This window comes from Solanum dulcamara, chromosome 6 (genome assembly GCF_947179165.1).
Source record: "Solanum dulcamara chromosome 6, daSolDulc1.2, whole genome shotgun sequence".
NCBI lineage: Eukaryota > Viridiplantae > Streptophyta > Magnoliopsida > Solanales > Solanaceae > Solanum > Solanum dulcamara.
Window position 1 is genome coordinate 16,377,520 of NC_077242.1, and position 22,761 is coordinate 16,400,280.

Sequence of the window (22,761 nt, forward strand, 5' to 3'; positions counted from 1 at the left end):
TACCTAGAGTATATGAATCACCTAAATAGTATTTCCATACTACTAAAAATTAAAACTATATTTGAAAATGAGTAAATAAGTGTATAGATAGAAGAGTTTCTTAAGAAAGTTTGATGAACAAAATAAAAAAATAAGATGGGTATTTATAGGTATGAAGGAGAGATCTAACAATAAATAAAATAATTACAAAGAATGATCTTAAAAATTTAATGGAGGATTGTGATGTCATAGGTGATATCATGGGTCTAGATCCTCCCTAGTTGGTGAGATTGTTATATCCCATATTTTTTTATTATTTTCACAATAGGACATTTTTGGGATAACGGTAACAAGTCAAGGGCAAGGCTATGTTTGATTTTGTTGGATACATAATTCTTATGACTAAATTGGAATGTGAAAATATTGGAAAAGTTTAAGGGTAAAATTGGAATTTCACATGTGGAAATACTATAAAAGATTAAGGACAAAATTGGAATTTCACATGTGGAAATACCATAAAAGATTAAGGACAAAATTGGAATTTCACATATGGAAATACTACAAAAGGTTAAGGACAAAATTGGAATTTCAACTTGAGAATATTAGAAAAGGTAAGGGGCAAAATGGTAATTTCACCTAGGGGTCTTATATCTTCCAACTCCTAGAATGTTCAAGAGAATTGGAAGAAGATAGAGGAGCCAAAAACACTAAGAAAAAATAAGAGAGAGTTCGGCCAAGGCAAGGAAAACATAACTTCTTGAAATTTCATCCCAAAAATTACTTTCTCTTAGTATTCCTACTATATCAAGGGTCCTTTATAACATGGTAAACTTATTTTGGAAGATAGAAGGCTTGTTTGGTTGATTTGAAGCTTTGGTAAAGTGAAGAAGTTGGAAGGAAAAGGTAAGAATTAATCCAATTTCTTTGTGTTATGAAGTTTATTGATGTTGTAGTATGTAGAGATGTGTAGAATTTATGGAAATATGGAAGTTTGCATGGTGGGTTTTACATATGTATAAATCCATGTATATGAAGATTTTGGAGGCAAGATGAATTAAATTTTGTGTAGTATTTTAGTAGTAGTTATGGAGTAGTAGTTATGGTAAAAATTTTATATTGGAATTGGAAGTTGAATGAATTTATTGAAGTTGGAAATATGGGTTAGGTGATGAAATGGAAAAAAAATTAAGTTTGTATAATTTATTAGTTGTGGTTATGATTTTGGGGATATAAATGAAGTTTAAATGGTGTAAGTTGGTATTAAACTAGTTTGTAGGAATTATGTAATTTGAGTATGATATTATAAGAATATGGATGTAAATTATTAAAAGTATGGAGTGTTGTTGTTGGTTGTGAAGTTGAAAGAAGGAAATGAATTTGATTATGAAGTTGGAGGAAGAAAATGAATTATAATATTTTTATTGTATTTATGAAATTTTTGAGTGAAATATGGAATTGATAAAAATTGGATAGCTTACTTGGAATATTTTTCACTTATGATGGAATGAGTTGAAATTAATTATGGATATGAGATATTCATATTTATTTGGAAATGCAAAGTTTGGTTGAAAGTTGTTGCACTAATTGGAAAATTACACCAATTTATGTTATGGTGTGTTAAATTGATTATCGATGGAATTGGTGTTGTTGTTGGCTTGGTTGTTAATATTGTGGCCGAGTTGTAATCTCGGGGTGTCATATATATAGGGGAGATGCTGCTGAAATTTTTGTAGACAAGTATTGGAAAAATTGAATTCTTAAAGTCTTATGAATATTAATTGGTAAATGTGACCAATTGTAGATTTTGGAGGAAACGGGAATTGAACTTGGACAACCGTAAAAGGCCAAAAAGGTATGTAAAGCTTTACATTTTCTTCTATTGGCATGTCCTAGATGTAATAGGAGTGAATACGAACCTCGGAGATCACTCTATTCTTCGGAATCGACGCTCAAAATTACCCATTTTCTATTCAATAGAATTGAATTAGGTATTTATGAATATTTTGGAAAAATTGTCTAAACTTCTAGAATTTGCTCAAATAAAATCCGATTACCTTGAACCTCTTATAAATAATGTTATGAAGTTTAATGCACATAAATTGTATACGCCACCTCATTCGACCGAGGTGGGCCCCACTATTCCGAATTTTTCTTCGTTATTCCATTTGAATTACGGTAGATAGAATTTGAAAGAAACTCTTTGCTATGCTTCCTAATATTATATGAATAATTATTCCGTTAATTCCCATAATATATTTGGAAGTACGGAGATGATTCGGAAAATACTATTTTTACGTAGACTATTGTGATATTAGAAGTACTTGTACTATTATTATTATTCAAATTCCTTTTACGATTTGTTATCGAAATTATGCCATCGAGTCTGTATAAATGTTTTGTAATTTAAATTGCATTTAGTTTCTCACTACTCCACTCGTGGATGCCTCAATGCTTCTTTCACTGAGCCTGGGCCAGGATATGTTTTCGTGCGTATTTCTCTGCATTGTTCGCCGTGTCCCGACGTGAGGGGGCAGGTATGATATGTACATGGGGTGGTAAATGTTATGCCACGGAGTTATGCTGTGTCATGTACATATATGTTTGTGATATGATATGATTTGATATGGCCATCTGATATGATATGATTTGTTACGGAGATATTCCCTACTCTGGTGTTATGCTGTGCCGTGGTGCCGATGATGGGAGGGCAACCACACTTTGTTCACCGAGTCCATAATGGGGTCGGATATGGCATATGTCTGTGCATATATGGTTTGAGATTTTGATAAGCATTTTGAAATTCTAAACGTTGATTTCATAATTTGCATATACTATTCAGATTATGATTTTATATATTACAGTGCATGCTTTACATATTCGGTACATTTTCCGTACTGACCCCCTTTCTTCGGGGGGGCTGTGTTACATGCCCGCAGGTACCGAAGTTCGATTTGCTGATCCATCTGTTTAGGATATTTGCTGCGTCGTTGACAGTGCTCCCTTGTTCGGAGCTTGTATTTTGGTACTGACTTTATCTCTGTATATTTGGATATTTTGGTCAGGGGTACGACGGGGCCCTGTCCCGTCATATGACTATGCTATCATCTGTAGAGGTCTGTAGACAGATTTATGTTGTGGGTTTTGTATATATAGTTTGGGTTTTGTGTGTTTTGTGATGGCTTATCAGCCCTCGTGCCTACATCTATTTTTTTGATCTATTTAAAAATTCTTATAATCACTACCTATATTTATTTGGTTAAAATGGCTAATTTGGGATTAGGGTACGTTTGGGTGCCCAACTCGGGCACCAATCGCGGCCTACGGGGTTGGATCGTGACAGAGATGAACCTTCATTCTAAGAAATATCCTTTTTTCAGAGGTACGTTTGAATAAGATAACTTTCTAATTAGGATTTGGTGTATCATATGAATTGTAGCTCTTGAAGTTTTCTTTCATGTCGTTCAAGAATCAACTGAATTGGATCATCCTACAGTGAGATATGATTTTTCTTCTACAAACACTCTATTTCATCACAGCACCAGGTATTGCAAAACTTAATTTATTTGATCTACTTAACCTCCAAATCTTAAGATATGATCCCATGAAAGTCATAGAGAATGATGTTGGGGTTCTGTTTCAACTTGAATAACATAATTTGGACCATCTTATGAAGATTTATGCCTTAAATACAGAAGTAGTATCATTTTCTTCTAGAATTGGAATACCACATACAATATTTTAGGGGGTGTTACAAATGTCCATTAAGATCTAGATTTTTAGATCTGAATACACATTTAAATATTAAGATGTGATTTCTAGATTTGAACACTGAGTGATTAAAATTGTTTGTTTTCAATATCTAAATGTGCGTGTAAAATTAAACATTATATTAATAAAATATTATAAAATTTTCATTTCAACAAAAAATAACTAAACAAAGATAATCAAGATGACTAAAAAGATCAAAAGTGAAGGAAAAAAAATCTTCTTATTTTAGAATATAGAAGCAAAAACTAATCTAGTTGTAGTATGTTATGATATTTCTTCTTTTTACTACTCTCTGATTCACATATATTCGGAGATTAGAATACAATAATATTAAGAAAAATATATTTACTGTAATCTCACAAGTGGATTTGTCATATATACCAGCAGAGTTTGAGAGTTTGAAAATCAAAGAGTCTCAGTAAAATTACTAGCCTAAAATAAAATTTTAATAAAAGGCCTCAAGTATATATATAATTCAACAATTATAATATATCTAGCGTAATCTCACAGAGGGTTTGATCACAAAGTCTCAAAAAAATTAGTAGCTTAAAATAAAATTTTAATAAATTACCTCAAATATGCACCTAGCTCAACAACAATAATAATATATGCAGTATAATTGTTATGTCGCAAAAAGACGGTTTAAAATCAATTTCAACTATTTTAGAGAAAAAATCAATTTTAGTAAAAGAAGAGTCGCCACTTAATTTTTTGAAACAATTAAGAAAACTTAATTTAAAAGACCCTAATAGATTTAAATCTTAAAAATTCAGAGAAAAATGTACGAGGTTCATATTACTATTTTAAGAAGGTTTTAGCACTTAAAATAGCGACTAACATGCGGTTGTCCAACGATTTAAAAATTAGTTGACTAACTTTGAAAAAAATGTGTTTTAAACAATAATCGAAGCATTAAACAATTTGAAAGAAATATAAATTTTGAGATATTTTTAGATAATTTATAAGAGTAATAGACTTGCTAAAAAATGATTAAATAAAAGAGGTATAATTAAATGAATTATTTAAATTAAACAAACGAACATAAAAATTGGTTTCTCTTTAAGGGATTTAATTAGGTTAAACTAAATAATTAATGTTAGAATTAATTCAGGATAAATAAATATTATTAACTAATTAAAAAAAATTAAAGACAATAGAAATTAGTAATACCTAAAAGAAAACAATTTAGTTTTTAACATTAAACTACCCCAAATATATATCAATGAAAATACTTTAAAATAGATGGGATAAAAATATTTATGTATTTATATTGTTCGGATCAGCGCCGGCTTATTAATCGGAAGACAAAAATATAGTATTTTGTCGTTTTCTGCTCGGGTCGACTTCCATCATTTCTGAAGGGCCTATCTACCCCTACCCCTCCTCCTCCTAAGTTTATTTATTATTATAATCCTAAAGCGATCTAAAAGAAATAATAAAGTCTAACGTCCTAAAAGGTGTTTGACGTCCCAACTTAAATATCCAAGAGGCATTGGACGTACTATTAGGGTAGATTTTAGACTAAAGAAAATATAGGCACCCTAATTAGATACATCGTCAAACAAAACAAATAAGACGACATTTAGCACGTAGAATCTCAAATAAGCATCTACATTAATTAATTAACATACTTGAAAATACAGATAAGATGTGAAGGTCATGATGATTATGTGTGTGTGCATACAATCAGACATAGGTATCACAAATATATAAACTTGAATAATATGGGGAAAATGCTTGATAATTTTAGTTATTAACTAATAGTGTTTCAAATCCTATTAATATGATTTTAGTTAATAACATGCTAAAGATTTATTAAAATACCATATATATGGTTTCCAAATGTTGTGTTGAAAATTTATTAAAATGTCACAGGCATAATCTCTTTATAAAATAATATTATGAAAACTTACTTAAATTTCTATAAGCATGATTTCTAACAATATATTGAAAATTTATGAAAAATAATAAGCATGTTTTTAATACCATTACATGTTGAAATATTTATTAAAATGTTATAGACATAATTTCAATATAAAATATAATATGATAAATAATTATTAAAATTCTATTGGCATGATTTCTAAATAAAATATCAAAAACTCTTTTAATCCTATAGACATGATTTCTATATGATATTTATCACGCTAAATAAATCCTTCGAACATGATATCTAAACAATTCATATGTTTAAAAATACTAATTAGAATATATATAGACATGATATATTAAAATTATAAACTATATGGACATGATGTCTATACGAAATGGTATTCACATCTAGATACGATTAAATCATCATATTCAAGATTATTTAGTAGATTCTACCTATATAATGTCTAAATAGTTAATATGACAAAGTTATTGTTTGAAACTATATTCATGGTTTAAGTTTAAAAAACAAGTTATAACATAGAAATATCATCAAAATAATTATTTTAATGAGTACTAAAATTTAATAAACAAAGATAACACATAAAATAGGCAAATTATTTTTTTTGAAAACATATATGTTGATAAACGATATTTAACAAACTATCCTTAGATCATTTTATTTTATTTTATTTTTTATTAAAGCAAATATTTATGTCATGAATAAAAAGACCTAAGCATGTGGAAATGAGTAGTATAACTAGATCACATGTATCCCAAACACACATAAATTTATGATAAACTAATAAATAAATAAAATAAGCAAGTAGCGGGAGCTTAAGTGCACCGGGCTGCCCCCTTTAAGCAAGTAGCAAGTAGCAAGTATATCCCTTCCCATGTATTCTCCCCTTTCTATTGTATAGAGAGTTTATTATTACATGTCAAAATAATTAAGAAAGAATAATACACAAATAGAAATAATAACCGAAACTAAAACTATTTGAATCCTGTTCCAAATGAACATCTTCATTTCTTGCCTTTGAAATCCAAATCCTGCTAAACCATAAAGAAAATACAAACAGTTTACGAATAATATAGAGGTGTAACATGATTATATAATTTCATCCAAACAAAACAATCAAACAAACAAAAAAACACATTTAAAATAATATACCACCACATATAAATAAAAAGATTAGGACTAACCTGGAAGCTTTAGTTAGAAGGGATAGACAAATAAAATCTAACGTGTGATGTTGAGAACAATCACAATAATATTAAAACATGTAAGACAACTCTTCTTATTTGTTTTTTTTTGTTTGAGATGTAAGAAATGTAAAAATATATTATTTTTTCTTCTTAATTCTCTCTTTTGTTTTTTTTTTCTCCTGTTTTCTGTCTCCCTTTTTTTTTAAAATGAAGATGTGAGGTCTTTTATCATCATCAAAGACTTCCAAGAAACCAACTCTTTTCAAAAACTTTTCCCCATAAGTCCATGAAATGAGCCAATATTTCAAAAGAAGTTTCCAAATTTCAACAACAAAATCGAATAAAATTTCAACAACAAGATCTGCTAATATTTTCAAAAACCAAATCAATTATTATGATTTGGTCAAATTAAAAAAAGCCTTATTTCAACAGTTGGTGAAAAAAGTCAGAAAAATAGCTAATAAAATCCCAAAAATCATGCTAAAAAGGATCCACTATCAATAATTGTAGAAAAATTATGCAACTCACTTTAGAGTAAATAGTTAACTATAGACAACATCATGCTCATAATTTTCATAAGCAGTCTAAAAAAAACGTTTGCCGAAAAAAGAAAAATATGTAATGAGATATACCATAATAAGACGAGTAACAATCTGTTCGGACTGAATAAGGTAACTAGAATCAATTAACATACTAAAATTTACCTTAAACATCTAAGTACTAATATATTTTAATTCAGTAAAGGAGCAAAATCAATCATGTTAGATACCAAAATAGTATTACTACATGTCAACAAAATCAAGAAAAATGTTATTACTATAATTATTTCCCAAAAATCAAGCACAACAATCAAAAGTCAAATAGTATCATGATTAAGTCAAACAATTTCCTATGATCATCCTAGAGAAGTAAACAAAACAAAAAAAATGTAGATCAGATCATTTTAGCCTCAACATGATTCAAGGATCCACTACAAACACTCATACTCAGGCAATCAAAGGAGCTATTACCAATCAAATACGAATCAAACTTAAAATGGAAGAGAATCAGATTACCATGAATATGAGAGTACCAAAATTATCACTCTCAAAGGTACTTCAAGTTGTCATGAGTATTTTCATGGCTATGCCTTATACAAAGAGAAAGCAATTAACCCAAGTTCAACTAAAATTTCACAGTTGATTCAACACAAAACACAATCTCCACACAATCTTTTCTCCAAATCCGAAAATCCATAAATGGGTTGAACCATATTCTAATTAATCACACATACAAAGTCATACCAAAATTCTTCATAGTTAACCCATCAAAATATCTTAATGTGATGATAGAGGACAAAATATAGAAGCTAAAGTCACACATTGCTCCAACATGGCATCAACTCAACTTACAAGAAACAATAACGAGTTAAGCTAAATTATAATTGAATCATATTAGTACCCATTTCAAATCTAAAAGCTCGTTCCAATCAGAAAGCAACACATTGAATAGCTCTTATAGAGCAAGTGAGTGTTACAAGAACGTACCCGGAACGGATCTTGTAGATCCATCTTTGAACCAATTAGATCTAAAATATATGCCCAACTATCAAGCTTTGAAGGATCATTAGACTGCTGCTAGCCTCGTTGTTGGTGGTGGTGGGGAAGAGGACGACGGAGGGGTTTTTGGCGGAGCTGGTTGCTCGCTGCCGGCGGCGTTGCTGCCGATTGGAGCTGCTGTCCGTGTTGCTGGTTGCTGCTGGAGTTCGCTGGATATGGAGGAGGGAGAAAGGTGACGTCGTAGAGAGAAATAAAGAGAGGAGGCGTGGTGGTGCAGCAGCGATGGCTGCTCGTCCAACCATCTTCACCGGAGGGAGCGATGTGAGTTTGGGAGGAGATGAGGAGAAGAGTATTGTGAGGGAGATGATGATGGTGGCGACGATCTCGCCGGAGTTAGGGTGTGCGGCGGCGGTTGTTGTCTTCTCTTCTCTTTGGAGAAGATGAAGAGTGGAGAGAGAGTGAGTCTTTTTGATGATGGAAAAAGGAAAAATAAAATTAGTTTCAGGATTTTGGGTCTTTTGAATTAAAATAGGAAATAAATGGCCTTTTGATATGGACTGTTGATCGATTTTGATGAGTGGTTGAGATTGGATCTTGATATTTGATAGAAATGAAATGGGTGGATGTGATTAAATCTTTTAAAATAAGATTTTAAACTAATCACATTTGGTTCAAAATAGGCTACAATTGAGATGAATTTGAATCTTATTTGGCTAGAATTTTGACAAATTGGATAAAGAAGACTACACTTAAAAATAAAATGGAGAAAAATTAAATAGATTACTTATGTAAATAATAACTATAATATATATGTTGAATAAGTAAAATCCTAAATTTTATCAAGTAGTAATATTTTTGTACATAAAATGATAACTTATATATATACTATGTAAATATATGTGTATATATATATTGTATGTATGTGTAGAGTATGTACTAAAATGGAGCTATAATTAATATAGTTAACTAAAATATATAATGAACTTAATTAAGCAATAGCTTTATATGCACATGTGTATAAAACGTATTAAAATAGATATGTAATATGTACATATTAATATGAATAAGAAAATTATAAAATAAACTTAGTTAAGTAATATTTTTTATATAAAGAGAAATACACATATATAGCATATACTAAATATACATGTAAAAATATTCGAACGTATGAAGCTCGTTATTTAAAAAATAATAATAAAGATAATAGTTATAATATTATTAAATAGCAAAAATATTATAAATTACGAATGTCAAATATATGGTTTATTGGGTAAAACTAAATATAAATTTATTTATTTAATAAAGATATAATTTTAAAAAATGCTTATTTATTAAGATAGCAATCTGAAAAGTAGTTATGGATTGGTCAAAATTGAGTGTCAACAATAATCTCACAAATGAATTTGATGATCAAACAGTATCAATAAAATTAATGGCCTAAGAACATATTCTAATAACAAACCTCAAATAAGTATACATAGTTATTGTTTTTAATCATAGCTAATATTTATTCACTCAAAAACCTTGATAAATATCAGTGTACCAAAAATATTATTGCAACAAGAGTCCTTAACAAATATCAATACACCCCTTAAAAATTGTTAATACTAAAAAATTATTTGTAAAGATTATGAAAACTTACCAGTTCAATAGGAAAATATTGGTATTTGATTGAGAAAAGAGAGGAAGAAAGTTTGTAGCAGTGGGCCTAGATGTGACACAGCAAATGAGACACTCGGAGGTACCTCACCCAAGCTTCTTAGCATTTATTAATCTTTTCATAGGTAATGACATACAATAAATCGCGGAAGAAAAAAGGGTAACGGGACTAAGGGAGATAACATAGAATTGAAATCATAGGCAACATCAAACATCTTCTATTTGTCCAACGATACCTCTACTTTCTCTAGACTTGGCAGGAGCTAAGACATGTCTCTAGCTCACCCTCATGATAAGTATCCAAAAGTACCACAAGATAATCGAAAGTCTATACATGTAAATAGCAAGAAAAGTAAATGGAATATTATTCCCCGGAACATGGGAACTCACCAACTAAGTAGCCTTCAACGATCAAACTAGCCACGTGGAGGAGAATATGGAGCAACGTCGGTTCTTACATGGTGATATCATGTAGGAAAAAGTATGCGTTAGTACTTTGAATGTACTAAGTATGTGGAATGCAATGCAATATATCATTATACAATAAGGTGATGCAATATACCATGCTAGAACCTTACAATCATTTGAAATACCATTTAGAGTTATTAAGCTTAGTCAATGAAATATAGAAACCATCATGAATCATAAAAGAAACTTAAACATTATAGAGGTAATAATGAGTCATTATAAAAAACCATATACTTGCAAAGTACCATGAATCGTAAATAAGTATAACATAAACCTTTTGAAAGGAATGTTTAAACTTTGTGAGAGAACATACTTTACTTTGTGCTAGATATAGTAGACATCATATGTAATATGTTAAACATTGGAAGAGGGACCTTGTACCTTTGTGAGAGCGACCGTTAACCGACATAAACCATGTGCGCTATAACATGGAGTCACAATGTTACCCCTACATCGAAGAAAAGGGAGAGACTACTTGCCAAGGTAGACTCTTATATATCTAAGTGGATCCACTAAGCGATTGTGTGAACCGGATACTCACCCCTCATTCTTAGACTCGGGTACTCACCTCCAAGCCTTGATATTTCGGGTACTCACCTCGTAGAGATTTGGGTATTCGCCTCTATCTCCTTTATACCTATGGTGACACGTAGTTCTGGAACACGGGTATTCGCCCCTAGTCCAGCTCGGTGCTAGGTAAACTCTCAACAGAATAACATTTAAATATCATAATAACATAAGCATTTATATAACTTTAACATAAAATCATCATTCGATGGAATAGCTCATTAAAACCTTTCATTTGATTCAATGCGAGAATTGTCCTTTCACATTGAAACTTTACTTTGTCTAAGAAGCTCTTTCATCATTCAATCAATCATAAGACTCCCATTTCATAAATACTTGATTTATATTATTCATTTTGGAGTCAAAGCTTTCATTTCAAACTTCATCCAAACATAGTAAAACTAGGTGGGGACACTTTTCACAACCATTCATTATTTCATTGAAAAGACTCCTATGACCATAGTCATTAGTTTCTAAAATATTTAATTGGATTCCATAAACTTCAATTCATGCTTTAGTAAAAATAGAGTCAAAACTAGGTGGGTTCAAATCAATTAACTTTCAAGTCATTTAAATCAATGCTAACATGCATGAGAGTAAAGGAATTCATCATTTAAACATCTTAAAACAACCCACCAATATAATTTAAAACTACTTTCAAGCCTTCATATAAGGACCTTGATAAATCATCCATTTTATTTAAATAAGAATCAACATAAGTCAATATAGATAAATAAACTTTAAATATTCAAGAATCTATACATTTGGAATCATATTATGAAAACCCATAAAACTCATCACTTGGAATTCAAAGTCTCTCTCTATATATATCAATATGAGTAAATAAACTTAAAGGTTTATTAGAGGATTCTCCCGATGTTGGGACTGGTAAGTTAAAGATTTTTGATTTTGAAGTATATTCATTGTTAGATCTGATGCCAATTTGTGGCTGTTGATGCATTTCTTGCTAATAGGTTTGATTTATATCCAAGATATTATTGGAACACTAGTTGGTGTCTACCCCCATTGGTGATTCGATTGTTGCTAGAAAAAAAAATCTATAAGGGTTGTCCCGTGTTTATCTTGCACAAAGTTGTTTCTTGTGATCTCATTGAGCTTGACATGGTAGATTTTGATGTTATTCTTGAATGGAAGGGTCATGATTTGGTAGTAAAGGGTAAGTTTATTTCCTTTCTTAAGGCCCAAAAATTGATTTCTAAGAATTGCATTTATCATATTGTGAGGGTTAGAAATGTCAACTCCAAAAGTCTCTCTTGAGTCGACTCCCGTGGCTAATGAGTTTTATGACATGAGTGTGCATTCTCATCTGGGTAAGGCTAATGTGTGTTCGGTGCACTTAGTAGGGTGTTTATGGAGAGCGTGGCTCATGTTGGTGAAAGGAAGAGGGAGTTGTAAGGGATGTTCATCGGTTGGCTAGATTGGGGGTGAGGTTGAGTGGTTCCGATTATGGTGGTGCAAATTGGGTCCGAATCGTCTTTGGTAGTAGATGTTAAGTCGAACAATACCTTGATTCGTCATTGGCAAAGTTGAAGGAATTAGTGGAAAATAAGAAAGTAGAAGTCTTTTCCCAAGGAGGAGATAGAGTACCTAGTTATGAAGGTCAGTTATGTGTTCTGAGGTTGATGATATTAGACGAGTGTTATGCCCTATTTTTACCGAGGTTAGATAAAGCACAACATATGGACTCTAAAAGGATTAATTATTGTATAGAGTCACCACCTAATTTATTAAGGAAAATAAGGAAAACCTATTTGATGCATGACCTGTATGATTCACGTTTCGATCTACGAAAAAATAGTTTAGATTCTAGGTAAGGGTTTACATTATTCCAAAGGGGAGGTGTTAGGCATCCTTCGAAATCCATAAAATGTGGTACCCGGCTAGACTTAATTTATCAAAAAGGAGGAGATAAAATTATTGTTTGCAAGTATAACACATAACTATGTAAAAATATGTATTAAAATTATATTAAACATATGTATAAAAAGAATGTGAATCGAGTAAATAATGTATGTTAATGTCAACTATATGTATAAAAATATGAGAAAAATAATGTAAATGTATAGAAAAAAAAGTAGCTTTTATGTAATATTAAAAGACTTACTCTTAAAAAAAGAACTCTTTTACCATATGAAAAGAAAAACACTTTTGAATATTATTTTCGAAAGATATCTCCGAATACTTATACAAACGCTTGGCAAAATATTGGTAGAGAATAATTAAAATAATTAAAAGATATATGTGTCTCTATATACACTATAAAAATAGAATTCTATTATATGATGGGCTCAAATGCATAATTATAATAAGTATTACATCCTTTTTTTAGCAAATAAGGAGCAACGTCGTGGTGATTCGTAAAAAATTAGTTCAATTGTTCAAAATTTATTTTTTTAAAAGAAAATAATTTAATTTAAGGAGTCGCCATAATTTAGGATAATTAGAAACCAAATAATTATTTAAAAATGTCTATGAAAACAATGGATCCTAAGTAAGGTTTTAAGTTATTCCGAAGGAAAGGTATTAGCATCCTTCAGAATTTACAGTTGTGGTCTTAACTGAACTCATTTTTTAAATTGAGGAGATGAAAATATTACACAAATATATAATGAAAAATACATAAAGAGTAAATTAAAGCAATAATATAAGGAACGGCCTAATATTTGCCTAACGTCAATAATATACACAATAATAAATTTAAAATATTATTCGAACTTAATTCAAATAGCTTCCTCGAGAAGCAGTTCCGAGTACCTGTAAAAGAATTGATAAAGTGTTAGTAAGGGATAAATATGAATAATGATGATGATAATAATAATAATAATAATAATAATAATAATAATAATAATAACTAAAAATAACATCCGTCTTATAAACATGGAAAGCCTTGGAAATCGACGGTAATTTCTTCATCGACCAATTCATATGTATTTCCAAACACAAAATCACGAAACTAACACAAAATAAAACAAAGTAATAAGTAAAACTTACAAATAGTAACTAAATTGCGACAAGACAACTTACTGGCATTATTGAGAATCAAAATAAAATAAATAAAGAAAATAGAAACAGGTAACTAAAGAAGGAGAAAGAGCAATTCATATGTAAATAAGAAACTTATAATGAGGCTTTGAAATAGTTCAATCATTACTGGAAAAAAAAATTAAAACAAGCAAATCAATTCAATAATAGCAACCTGTAAAACAGTGGCATCAAAATGAATTTTCTAGGCACAAAACAACTTAAAATTAGTAACTAAAAATGAGATAATAGCAAACATTAAAAGGATGTGTAGAATCAATAATTTACTGCAAATCTTATACAAAAGGGCATGAAACTAACAAATAATGAATAAAATACAGCAACCAATAATTGAATCAAACATAAACTAAAAGTGATATTAAATGGAGAGAAATGAACAACACTAAATAAATAAAATAACTAAATAAAACAATCACATATTATTCAAAAGACAAAAATATCATTAAATTAACTAAAAGTCTTAATCACAAACTCATATTCACAAAAAGCATCAAAAATAAGTTCAAACAAAAGAACCAACTATTAACACTATAGTCAAAATTTTGTCAAAATTTCAAGTTCTCCAATTAGATCTAAAAATAGTTAATATATATATAATAGCAAAAGTAGCAATAGTAACTGAAAGAAAAAGTAGAATAAAATGACAAACCAACTTTTAATTGACCATTTCAACTTAAAAAATATAACATGTAATGTAAACTTGAATTTAAATTTCCGTCTTTTAAATGGGGAGGCCTCAAAAATCGACGGAAAGATTTTTTCATTGGCCAATGGTGTAACTTGCAAAATATAACAAAATATTTAGTAACATAATAATACAGTAAATATGAATCATCACACAAAAAATGTAAATAAGATAAGAATCTATCCAAAACATTAAAAGGTAGTAGCAACGTAGAACAACGTCAACAAAAAGCAATATGACACCTAACCTATTTGATAGTAGAAATGTTAGTAACATAATAAATAAAAATGGACTTAGGCAAAAGCAAATGAAAGCAAATTATAGCCAAACAAAATTAAAGCATATATAGATCTGAAAAAATGAACACTAACAAAAATAAACCATCTACCACAAAATAGCGAGAAATCAAAGATAGTCACCATCGAGAGATGCTACCCAAAACCAGTACAAAAATATGATGTAAAATTGTCAAGATATGAACTATTTAACAATGACAAAAATAATAACAAAAATGGAAAGGAGAGTCTGACTGTTTGTTGTTCATGGTGTCTGAATACCGGTGAAACTATGACCCGGAGAAGAGCATGGGATGTGAGCAAAAGAGGGAAAAAATAGTAAGAATTCACTTTGAAAGAATATTTTTTTCCCTCTGTCTATCTATGTGTGTCTCTTTTATATTGATGAATCCCATGGGTAAAATGTAATGAAGTCAACAAAGATAAAATTAAAACTTTAATTCAAAAATTTTCAAATAAGTGGGCAATCAATTTAAAATCAAATTTCATCAACTTTCCAAGATTTACTCCTAAAATTACTCAAAAGATGTTTCAAAAAGTCAAAAGTTATGCCAAAGGAACCCCCACAAATAATGTAGAAGAAACTAATTGATTATAGATAGTAATCAATTATTGATTAATATAACAAGAATACTTGAGAACATCAATTATAAGAACATCAATTGTATATACTATATAAAGGAAAATTGATTAAGGAATATCACATCTTAATATAATTATTTCCTGAAATCAAAGTCCTGGACTAATACATTTATATGAATTAACGGGAATCAGATTTAAGAATAAGAAAGCAACATTAACGACAAATACATCACTGATAATGCCATAAGATAGATCACACAAATACTCAATACATCAAAATTTCACACATAATGAATGAACCAAATCTATGAACCCAAAATTAGTAATTTTGGTGAAAAATATAGAGTTGAATAGATGTGTGACAATACATGAATTTAGAAGGATATTGACGGACAAATATCAATCAAAACTTTAGTAAAATCAACCAACAATAAAATCTAATAATCAACTAACAGAAAACAAAGATTTGAAAGGATGGAATAGTATATATGTTGAAGAAACATACCTGGGACGAATCTATAAGATCTTTCTTCAAAATAAATTAGATCTTAAAGTACATATTGTATTAGCAACTTAGCATCATAGGACACACACATTAAAAAATAAATTAACTACAAACTTTGAATATATATGAAGACCAAACTACAACACTTAATTATATGAAAACTAAATAATTTTTTATTTTTTTTGAAAATAAGTTTTGTTCTCTGTTGAGTGGGATTTTCTCATTAAGGCTTATGTTATTTTCGGAAAATGAAACAAATTTTGTAGATCTGGACAGTGGAGAGGAGGAGAGGTTGCTATGGTGGTGATGAGAGGGGATAGAGAAAGGATAAGAGAGAGGCGGCGGCTTGGTGGCTTTTCCGGCGTGGTTCGCCGGAGTTCTCGTCGGAGACGAGAAGAAGAGAGGGGTTCGGTGGTGCGTGAGAGGGGAGAGATTGAGAGATGAGGGGAGAGAATGAAGGAGAGAGGCGACGGCAGAGATGGTGAGGATGGCAACTTGTCTTCTCTTCTCTTTGGAGAAGATGAAGAGAGTATAGAGAGAGGGAGATGGTGAAGAAGAGAGTTTAGAGAGAGAGAGAGTGGGTCTTTTTCTTTAGGAAGAGGAAGAATAAGATTTGTTTAGAATTTGGGGTGTGGAAAAGATAAGATTGAATTGGAGCCGTTTGATCAATCAAACGAACGGATGAGATTGAAATTGTGATTAAAGAATAGATTACAATAAATTTAATTAGGCTATTGTTGACACCCAATTTTGACCCTTCACAAAAATAAAATTAATTTTCGTATAGTAATTTTTTCTTATAAATCTAACCATTTTTTTCACTCCACCCTTAACCAAGTTTCAAGTCATTTTTTTTAAACCCAAAATTTGGGCCCAAAAACATCCCAATTCAATATTGTCATCCACTCTCTACAAGTCCAATAACAACAACAACCTACATTACTACAACATTCTAACACCTATTCACCTAAAGCCCAATTCTTATAATAGTTTTGGCCCAACACCAACTTACTACCATACATATATTATACTTATACAATACTAACCCCACCCCTTTCTACTTTTTCCTTTTCCACCTCCCAATCCCACCTAAACCACCTTTTCTTAAAATCCCAAACATCATCATTCTCCTATCTTTATCTTTTTCCTTTTCCTTTTTTTCTTTTTCCTTTTTCACCCCACCAAACCCATCATTATTCAAAACTTCATTATTACTCTCACCAACCTCATTCTTTTTAAAAGACATCTTCATCTTCTTCATAAAAAAAAAAGATGAACAAGAAAGAGAGAGACACCATTTTTTTTACCAAGAACACACACACAAAAAAAAAATATCAAAAACACACACACACAAAAAAAAAGGGGGAGAGAAAGGAAGAAGAACAAAAGGGAGAATTAATCTACAATCATCAATATTCATCAACATACAAGAAAAAAAAAAAGGAAGCAAGAACATAATACTACAAAAAAGAAAATCATAAAAAAAAAAAATTAGTCTCGGATTTTTCTTTTTTTTTAGTTCTTTCTCTCATTTTCTTGATAGGTTAAAGGAGTTCATCGCCCTCAAATTCGTCGTCTCAATCGCTGCCCGAAAATAGGTAAGAATCTTTTCTCGATTTTATTTACTTAATTAATAATTATTTCATGTCTTCTATGTAGTTGATTTGTAATTATTTTTAGTTAGCATGTGTTAGAATCAATTAGATTAATGATAAAAAAAAAATGAAATTTTTTTGTCTTGCTTAAAGTGTAGAGACATCTTATAAAAAAAAAAAAAATCTCAATTTCGTTAATGACTTTTTTTTTAGTAGTTTTGTTTGACCATATAGATTCTCATATTTTTAATTTCTTCTTTATCATGATTTAAATAATAAATATATACTTAAGTTATCATTGAGTTAGAATTTTCATTTTTTCATGGCTTAATTGATGTAAATCTTGCTTTAAAATTTGAGTTAGTTTACTATATAGGTTAATTTCATGTTCTTTAGTTATTTGAATATATATATTTTCTACATGTATGCATGTTGTTAGTCACTATATTGATGTAAATCTTGCTTTAAAATTTGAGTTAGTTTAATGTATAGGTTGATTTCATGTTCTTTAGTTATTTGAATATATTTCTATATATATATATATATATATATATATATATATATATATATTTTTACATGCATGCATGTTGTTAGTCACTATGTTACTTTATATGCACTTCTAGTTGCATTCTCCAAATTGACATAGAAAGATAATCTTCAATTTATTGTCTGAAAATATTATGTTATATTTCTTTGTTCAATTTAAAATGAATAGTTGTTTATATGATTTTATTTTGGTGCATGTGACACCATCCGAGTCCATCTTTGGACTAAATCCTCGCATATCATTGAATTTTGAGTCAACTTTACCCTTGTTCGAATTTTGAAAGCTGATACGCAGATGTAAAGGAGGTTTACTATAGGTTCCGGAGGAAGAAAATAGGCTGATATACAATCTATATACAGGAGATACAGAAAAAGGGTGACTGTATATATTGATATATATTTATACATAATCATGATATACAGAAACGAAATGGGCCAAAGGCCCAAAATACAGGTGGCCCAATATCTTAGTCCAGGTGTACAGAAACTAAGTATTGGGCCAGATTTTTGTTTTGTTTATATTGTTATTCTATTTATTTGGGTTGTAATAATTTAATTTATTTATGGTTGTGTATACTTGCTTAGATATTAATTTTAAGTTTGGTTTGACTTAATCGAACTCCCCTTAAAAGAGAAACCATTTTTGTGTTAATTTGCTCTAAAAATGACTTTGTTCAAATATTTTTCTTTTAGTTAGACATTTAAAAAAAATAGAATTTTCTTTCAAATTATCTTAAAGTTTTTTTTTATAAGTTGATGTTCTTTCAAATCAATTGAGTTTAAAGTGTCTTTCTCTAAAAAAAAATATATTCTAAATAGCTCAAATGATTTTTCTTATGTAATCAAAGTCTTAATCATCTTTAATTTTGCTAAAATACATTAGATCTACCACTTCTCTTTAAATATATTTAAAATCCATTTACTCAGTCATTTAATAGAATATATTTTCTTAATAAATTATCTCAAATATCTCAAGTTGATTTACTATTTAAATAAATATATTTATCTTTACTACTTACAAGTAATTTTTTTTTTAAAGTTAGTCAGATACTTTTCAAATCGTCGGATAACCGCACGTTAGCGGCCATTTTGAGTGCTAACACCTTCTCGAAGTGGAAATAAGAACCTCGTACCTTTTTCTCTGAATTTTTAAGACTTAAATCTGTTAGGGTCTTTTAAATTAAGTTTTCTTAATTTCTTTAAAAAAATTAAGTGGCGACTCCTTTTTTCTAAAATTGATTTTTTCTCTAAAAAGTTGAAATTAATTTTAAACCGTCTTTTTTCGATATAACAACTATAATTACAATTAATTGTTAAGTAAAATGTTATCTAATTAATTATCACAATATATGTTGAATAAGTAAAAATCATAAATTTTATCAAGTAGTAATAATTTTATACATAAAGTAACTACTTATGTATAAACTATGTAAATATATGGATATATGTATATGTAACGTACATATGTATATATTACGTACTAAATAAACGTATAATTAATATAGTTAACTAAAATATGTGCTACCGAATAAAACCAAAACAGGAACTATACTATTAAGTGATATATTAGTAAGTGGGGATGAACTTGACAACTTTATCACCACACACTAGGCCAAATAATAATGGAGCAATTATAATAATAAAATAATAATACCTATTAAAATATCTTTTAAGACAAAATGGGTCATCGATGAATGTTTCAAAAAATAGTGAGAAATCATTCTCAAAATGACTTAAAAAGTCATTACAAAAATAATATATGTATCGATATATAACAAAAAAAATAATATATAATTGATATTTTGAAAAATATACTGTTTTGTAAATAATAAATTACAGTTCTATATTAGATACGTTTGTTGATGACCGTAAAATAGTGTGACTATTAAATTTTTACAAATGACTGTTGACACCCAATTTTGGCCATCCACAACGCAAATTAGCTATCGAGTTTCTTTGAATTTGAACATTTTGAAACAATTAGCTTTTATAAAAAATATATATATTTTCATATTATTCTTAACTATTTTTATCTTTTTATAAATTTTAGTATAATATACATATTTCTATATAACTATATATTTGATTAATATTTATGTGGTTATTCAAAAATTACCTTAAAAGATTTTATTTTTTACTAAATACAATGTTAGTTAGGTTAGTTTAATTATAGTTTGCATTTTTGAAAATTTTAGTTTTTTTCTAAAAAAAAAAAAAAAAAAAAAAAAAAATCCCAAACTCCCACATCGAAAATACATGGAAAACTTGGGGTTTTTGGAGCCTATATAAAGGCTCATATTTTCATTAAGAAGAGGAAGAAGGAGGAGGTTTTTTAACCACCCCAAAGTTAGAAATTTTCTTAACTTGGCTAGGATTTTGGACTTTTGTCCCCAGCCTAAAAGTTGTGAAAATTTCTAGCTTTCAATCTATATTTTCTTCACGGAAAATAGGAGATTGAAGTTGAAATTTAGGCTAAGAACCCACGAAGGTTCGAGTCTAAACTTTTTTTAAAATCTTTTTTTTCTTTGTTTTGTAGATTGGAGTTCCATCAAGCTATTGAGTGGTGGTGAAGTTGTCTTCCGCTCATCGTTTTCAATCTTGGCCTGGAAAGAGATTGGAGTTCCATCAAGTTATTGAGTGGTGGTGAAGTTGTCTTCCGCTCATCGTTTTCAATCTTGGCCTGGAAAGAGGTAAAATATTTTTTTAGTTTTATTTTATTTAATTATTTCATGTTTAGTTGATTCATAGTCTTATTTTTTTTTTGTTAGTATGTATATAAGAATAATTAGATTAATGATATAAATTTGTTATAGTTAGTATGTGTTAGGATTAATTAGCTAGCATGTGTTAGAGTTAATTAGCTAGAATATGTTAGGATTATTTCATTAAAGCATTAGTTTTGTTCATTATTTTTCCAAGTAGTTTGATATTATTATTATTAACTATTATTATTATTATTGTTTGTTCTTGTTATTATTGTTGTTGTTATTATTATTGTTGTTCTTATTATTGTTGTTGTTATTATTATTGTTGTTGATTACTATTATTATTATTGTTGTTCTTCTTCTTCTTCTTCTTATTATTATTATTATTATTATTATTATTATTGTTGTTGTTATTATTATTGTTGTTGTTCTTGTTATTATTATTATTATTATTATTATTATTATTATTATTATTATTATTATTGTACTTATTATTGTTATTATTATTATTATTATTATTATTATTATTATTATTGTACTTATTATTATTATTGTACTTATTATTATTATTATTATTATTATTATTATTATTATTATTGTTGTTGTTTTTCTTGTTATTATTATTGTTGTTCTTATTATTATTGTTGTTGTTATTATTATTGTTGTTCATGTATTATTTATTGTATTTATATTGATTCGGGTTGTAATAATTTAGTTACTTATGTTAGTTATACTTTCTTAGATATTAATTTTAATTTATTTTAACCTAATTAGATTCCCCTAAAGATAAACCATTAATGTTAATTTTACTCTTTAAATGATTTTCTACCTTTACTTAGTTATTTGATAAACTTTTACTTTTAATATATACATCTATATTATTTTCAATGTTTAAGTTTAATTTTTTTTTATTTTTTTTCTAAAAAATAATTCTAAAGTCTTCATTTCACTTTAAATTAATATTTTCAAAAGTTAGTCAAATAATTTTTAAATCGTCGGATAACCGCGCGTTAGCGGCCACTTTGAATGCTTAATATCTTCTCAAAGTGGAAATAAGAACCTCGTACCTTTTTCTCTGAATTTTTAAGACTTAAATCTGTTAGGGTCTTTTAAATTAAGTTTTCTTAATTTCTTTAAAAAAATTGAGTGGCGACTCCTTTTATCTAAAATTGATTTTTTCTCTAAAAAGTTGAAATTAATTTTAAACCGTCTTTTTTTCGATATAACAGAAATGGCGACTCCGCTGGGGACTAATTAGGTTCTAACCATTAGATTTGATTGTTTATTTGACTAACTATTTGGGTTTGTAATAATTAGTAATTCTTGTTTTTCTTAATTGTGCAATTATGTGTTTAATTTATATATTAAATTGTTATTTGCATTTCATAGCATTTTTCCTATTTAATGTATAGTATATTAAAGAACGATTTTGCGGTACCGCAGTCGAGCTTTTTATACTTAACCCTTTTCGGAAACGATCGACAATTTATTGATACGCAATGCGTCCAATGGTTGTCGTAAGTTCCAGCCTGAGTTGTCCGCTTGGGTTACCAGTCTTGCAAAAGCCACTCTTAGTCAATCTAGCGTAGAGCAAAGCCAAATCCCTAATTTAGTGCATTGGCCTAAGACGACCCAATACCCAAGGCGTATTGGGCCCATTAGAAAGACCACCTTGAGTTCAAAACGGCCCTCGGCCTAAATGGACAATCATACCTATATGTTTA

General features: G+C 29.0%; 2 long non-coding RNA genes across 3 annotated transcripts; one reads left to right on the forward strand and one right to left on the reverse strand.

Annotated features, from left to right (window-relative positions):
- The first annotated feature begins 671 nt into the window (after positions 1-671).
- On the forward strand, positions 672-18,925 carry LOC129892361 (uncharacterized). Of its 2 annotated transcripts, XR_008767303.1 has the most exons (6): positions 672-882; positions 1,781-1,831; positions 2,916-3,358; positions 3,446-3,521; positions 17,735-17,789; positions 18,617-18,925. It is a non-coding gene; the product is annotated as an uncharacterized LOC129892361 (long non-coding RNA). The 2 variants fall into 2 exon arrangements; XR_008767304.1 differs by lacking the exon at positions 3,446-3,521.
- LOC129892360 (uncharacterized) lies at positions 6,392-9,069 on the reverse strand. Its single transcript, XR_008767302.1, has 2 exons — positions 8,355-9,069; positions 6,392-6,672 (listed from the first exon to the last, which is right to left on the reverse strand). It is a non-coding gene; the product is annotated as an uncharacterized LOC129892360 (long non-coding RNA).
- Positions 18,926-22,761: the final 3,836 nt, after the last annotated feature.